This window comes from Cydia strobilella, chromosome 24 (genome assembly GCF_947568885.1).
Source record: "Cydia strobilella chromosome 24, ilCydStro3.1, whole genome shotgun sequence".
Classification (NCBI taxonomy): Eukaryota; Metazoa; Arthropoda; class Insecta; order Lepidoptera; family Tortricidae; genus Cydia; species Cydia strobilella.
In genome coordinates this window covers 117962-123968 of record NC_086064.1, presented here as the reverse complement: position 1 = coordinate 123968, position 6007 = coordinate 117962, and positions in this window count along the sequence as shown.

Genomic DNA, 6007 nt, shown 5'->3' with positions numbered 1-6007 from the left:
AGAGAATCATACTATCTTTGTCTTACACGAGTACTAGCACCCAAATGAAAAGGATGAATATAGTTTTTTTTTGTTCTTATTTACTGACAAGATTTGCTTGAGCTACTATATGCAAAAGTTTTTTGAAATATGCTATAAAAAAATGCTAAAATGTCACTTGAAAACAGGCACTTAAAATAATATGTTGTCTAAAAAATATATTGTTGTCCGTAAAGTCGGTTTACGGGTGCTTATTTTGCGTGATAACGTCATAAACATTAATGAAAAATTGCATAGGTACTTTTATTTATGAATTAAATTATTATGACCTATCACGTGCACGCTTTAAGAATATGTAATATGGCTCCTAGTAGTAGCACGTTACCATGGAGATCTGTAAACAACGTGACAGTTTTTCGTGCATGCTACCGGTGTTCATCGATTTATAAATACACCGTACTTTGTCAGTGGAAAAAGGCGCATAATTCAAATTTTCTATGGACTATTGGACGATAACCCTTCGCGCCTACTTTATTTAAATTTGCCGCTTTTTTCTACTAACGGAAATGGCTTGACAGACTTATAGTTACGACTATTACGAGTCTGCTGTTGTTTGGCAATTTATTATTGACCCAGTGAGCAAAAAACGCGAGAAAAGCTACTCCGTTTCAGGCATATAACCGCGAAAATCGTAAATTTCAAGCAAATATCTCTGTCACTCTAATTACGCCTTAATTGGAGTAAAAGTAGTAGTACTACGCAAACCCAGTACGAAATGAATTACCAGTGGCAGGATAAAAATGGTATATAATTCAGCACTAACTACACAGCAAGTTGGCTATACATGAAGAATGCAAAACGGAACTCAAATATGTCAATCCACGAAAAAACAGTTGTCAATTTAAATGGATTTAGTTGCCATTTTAAAATTATTAGGTATATATTCTTGGGTTGGGGTTCTTCAAAAAAGGAGTGTACAGGTTTTTAAAGGGTCGGCAACGCGCGTGTAATATATCCGGTGTTGCAGGCGTCCATAGGCTACGGTAACTGCTTACCATCAGGCGGGCCGTATGCTTGATTGCCACCGACGTGGTATAAAAAATATATATATAGTCAGATTAGTCAGTCGACGTCGACGTCCATCCGGCCATCCACCACCACAAAAGTCAAAATTCATATAAAAATATGAACCACATATAAGACGTAGGCGCATATTGTCGCTGCCAAGTTGGTGCAAACTTGGCTTAGACCAAATATGCAAAAAAAATATGCCAGGTGCTAAATGGAAAACTTTGATGCCAAAGCGAGTGAAAATATGCCAGACCTGGCATATTTTGTACCATGTTGGCAACACTGTTGTCACTGACGTCATTGTATTTTTTTTAAATTATTTGTGTTTCTGGACAGGCTAAGACCAAAGGCCATACTGCCTGCCACTGTCAAATCAGATCAACTTCCTTGGAAAGAACCTGAACCTGTAATGTACATGTGAAATGCAATAAATAAATACAATACAATACAATACAAAAGATGACTATAGTCCATGAAATTATACCTAAGGTCATAGACATAGTATAGTATACAGTATGTCTCTGACCATGGGGCATCAAATTCAGGGCTCGATTCTACTCGCTAAACTGAGCTACTTTTATTATGGGACCAACCCTAATATCGTCAATTTTTTTTGCCTTTTCATAGAAAACGTCGACATCTGAATCACCGAGCGACCGGGGTAAGAGAAAGAATATTTATATAAAATTTGAGCAGCATAGGATTTTTTCTCTTTCACTCTTATAAATTTCGCCATCGCCTCTTACCTATGATGCCACCCGGTCGCTGATAAGGACAAAGCATGGCACTATTTTCTCTTTACTCTTATAAAAAAAAAAAAAAAAAAAAAAAAAAAATTCATTTATTTCAAGCTGCAAGGCTCATAATCAGTTTTTGCACGTCATAAAAATAATAAAAACAAATATAAAATTAAAATTGAAATCGAAAAATTGGTACCTATTAATAAAACAATAAAATAAATTTAAAGCATACACTAAGTCCCTATCCTATGCCAGTCTTAATTACATGCCTGTCACAGCAGTGCATGATGTAAGGACAGTCCACTCTGTCCGCGATCATCGCTAGGACTGTGTTGGGGCTGGCTCGCACCCGCTGGACCAAGGACGCGGCGCGCAGTCGCATAGTGGTATGAAAACACGCCGTGTGCGCTGCCGCGAACATTCCCGAGGCTTATAGCAATCGCAATAAAACTATCTTTCTCTATCAAAGTGTCAGGCCCTTGCCTAAGGTGGAGCGAGCTGTCACTTTTTTTGCCATACTAAATTGAACCTTATCACCGAGCCAGAAAGGTGTTCGTACCAGACTACAGAAAACAGTCCACTTGAGAAAGCAAAAGTGGGCCGCGGTGTCTCACTTGCACATGTTGCCAATGTTAAATTCGTAACACACCATCGCACCGCACCGCGACCTTGGAGCAGTTCTAGGAATAGGTAGTATTTTCGTGGGCTTGTCAAAACGGTGCGATCCTACCTTACAGACTGCCGCACACGTGCGCCAGTGTTGCCAAGTGTCCCATATTTCCATGAAAAAAAAAATTTTGAAATCCCGGTTCTTTGCTTGGCTATAAATCCCGGGAAATCCCGGCACTATCGGTACCCTCTGTGAATGTGAATGACCACCAATGACCACACACTGAATGGCCGGCACACGCCAACGAATGATTATAGAACGGTAGTTGGCGTTTGTTGAGTCGACCAGGCAGGGCCAACGAAGGCCGGCAAACCCATTCGTTTGGCGTTCGTTGACTTGGTGTGTACGCACCCTATGTCAGTCCGTCAGAATCAGTTTATATACTCTGGTCAGAATGGTCAGGGGTGCGGAACCTCGCTTCGGGCAAACTCGGCTCCGTTCGGCTCGGCATTGGTCCGAACAATTATTAGGGTTGGCACAACTTGACGTCCCTTTGCGTTCACGACCACAGATAAGATAATATGGATGGTATAGAAAGGATGCCAATCTCTTAAGGCAGAATTGTTGCAAAAGTGATCGCTTTTAGCTTTAAATAATAGTTCCTAATCTCTCCGGTGGCGCTAGTTAGGCTCTGGGACATAAGGCAATAAATAACCCGACCAAATTACGTAGGTTGTTTTTGGTAGTATTTCGGTGTATGGTGGCACCGCCTAATTACTGTTTTTTGATGGACACTTTTCATACATAGAGATTTGGCTCCTTTATATAGCCTCCATGTAAGATAACTTCAAATTTGATAACCCTAAAGAGCCGAAAGGGATACCGCCATATATTAAAAAGGGATAGCATGGTTCGACCCTGAACCACTGTCAAACTTCGGTTATGTAGGAAGTTTCCTTTCTGTACGGTAGTACTATTATTTATTCTGTGGAATGGTAAAGAAATTGGTTCACTTCACATTGTACGATCCGATATCGGATAGCAGTAAAATGTATAAAATATGTATTTTTCTCTATTTATTTATTCATATAAGAAATTTAAAAAAAATCTTAATGCAAAAAAGGCGGACTTGATGCCATAGGGCACACTAATAGCAGCTGTTTTTCTCATAGGCATCATTCAACATTCGTTATCGGAGAGGCACTTCCGATAATTTCAGCCATGTCGGACCCCCGTCAGCTTTCGGACCGACATTATCGGATGTCTGTTATCGGATATCGGATGTAGGATCTTACATCCGATACTGCGAAATATTGTGATACTGTGATAGTGAATGTAGGATCCTACACATATCTTGTACACAGGTTAAAAAACCGGCCAAGTGCGAGTCGGACTCGCGCACCGAGGGTTCCGTTCATTACATAATTTTAACAATGTATTTTTTATGTGAAACGTGATTGAAAGGTAAATTGCGGTTTACGATTTATGACGTATTAAAAAAAACTACTTACTAGATCTCGTTCAAACCAATGAGGGCTATCGTTTTTTTGCTCACCAGTTGGCGCCTCTGTTGATGGTGGTCCAAAAGACTATAGAAAAGCTGTCAGTCATTGAACTATGGAAAAGACCACCATCTACACTAGCGCCCCTAGCGGCGAATTCTTACGCGTTATCCCTCATTTTCGGTGGAAGTATGCATGGTAATGTACATCATATGTTTTTTTTAGTTTTATCATTCTCTTATTTTAGAAGTTACAGGGGGGGGGGACACATTTTACCACTTTGGAAGTGTCACTCGCGCAAACTATTCAGTTTAGAAAAAAATGATATTAGAAACCTCAATATCATTTTTGAAGACCTATCCATACCACCATCCACACATATAGGTTTGATAAAAAAATTTTTTTGAGTTTCAGTTCTAAGCATGGGGACTCCGAAAATTTATTGCTTTTTTTTTTCTATTTTTGTGTGAAAATCTTAATGCGGTTCACAAAATACATCTACTTACCAAGTTTCATCAGTATAGTTCTTATAGTTTCGGAAAAAAGTGGCTGTGACATACGGACGGACAGACAGACAGACAGACATGACGAATCCATAAGGGTTTCGTTTTTTGCCATTTGGCTACGGAACCCTAAAAATGACACATTTAGACGTTAAAATATTAGAACGTATTGATTTTATAAAAATAAGCATAGAAGAATTTTGAGATCTGTTTTTCTGGACCTACATCATCAGTGGCGCCAACTGGTGAGCACAAAAAGGGTAGCCTTCATTAGGAACCCTTATAGGGACCTCAGAATAATGACTAAAGCAAAGAAGCCGGGCAAAAATAAAAGCTTGGTAAAAGATATCGTATTCACAACACGTTATTACTTTTTGTCTATGAGTGAGTGAGACAACAATCCGCAAGTTCTTTCGTTTTTTTCAGTATTGTCATAAGGATGAACTGAGGGAAATGTCAAATGGTCTTATGTGGTTCTATAATATAATCCAGCCAAATAAAATATATGTTCGTTATTTCACAGGTAGGTGTCAACTGTAACAACTTGACATAGTCGTATTATTTTAGTTGAAATATTTCGGGATGTTTCAGCGGTCATCTTGGTTTATTTTAATTATATTGTTGCTATTCCTGACAGATTGTTGGAAAACGTGCTGAGTTTTTATTTGTAATGGTTTGAAGTTCCCTTTGTGATAATGTCTTGTGTGATCGAGGGCTGTAAATCGCATACAGGAAGAAAAGAAAATACGCACGAACCGATAACCTTTAATCGGTGAGTTTTGTTCAATTTTGAACAAATTAATTTATAGGACCTGACCCTAAACATAGAAATCGATATGTTGTTTATGTAATTATTACTTGCATTCAAGTCTATATAGATTTTTGCATATATTTTCGAACTTTTCTGCTAAGTATGATAGGTTATATTTTTGGCATAGTGATGTATCGACCTCATCAATAACCTATCGACATTTGCAGCTTTCTTATAGTTTGGCCCAGGACTGTCTCATTTTAATTGATGAGTACAGTCAAGGGCATAAATATATATACATTCCCAAAGTCTCAAAAATATGTGTACGCTTAGACAATAAAATCGTGTTCACATATTTTTAAGCCATTTGTCTGGATTGATATTTTTGCCTTCGACTGTACCTATAGCTTTCTTTGTTCTTACTTACTGACAGATTGTGTTTGCCAGACTATAGTTTAATACTAAAAACCGGTCAAGTGCGGGTCGGACGCGCGCACCAAGGGGACCGTACTTTTTAGTATTTGTTGTTATAGCGGCAACAGAAATACATCATCTCATCATCACGGTTCATGAAATACAGCCTGGTGACAGACAGACGGACAGCGAAGTATTAGTAATAGGGTCCCGTTTTTACCCTTTGGGTACGGAACCCTAATAAAAAAGACATTAATGATCATTGATGAATGTTCCTTTTATTAATATTGTTGGTCACAAAACTCAACTTTTTATTTCAGATTTCCAAAGGACGAGGAATAGGGGATATTACTGCAATGTTCTGCCACCAGAGTGCAGCACTAGCTTTTTTAGTGCACAGGTTTTTGACAAGTTTTCAGGGGACCTACCGGAAAACT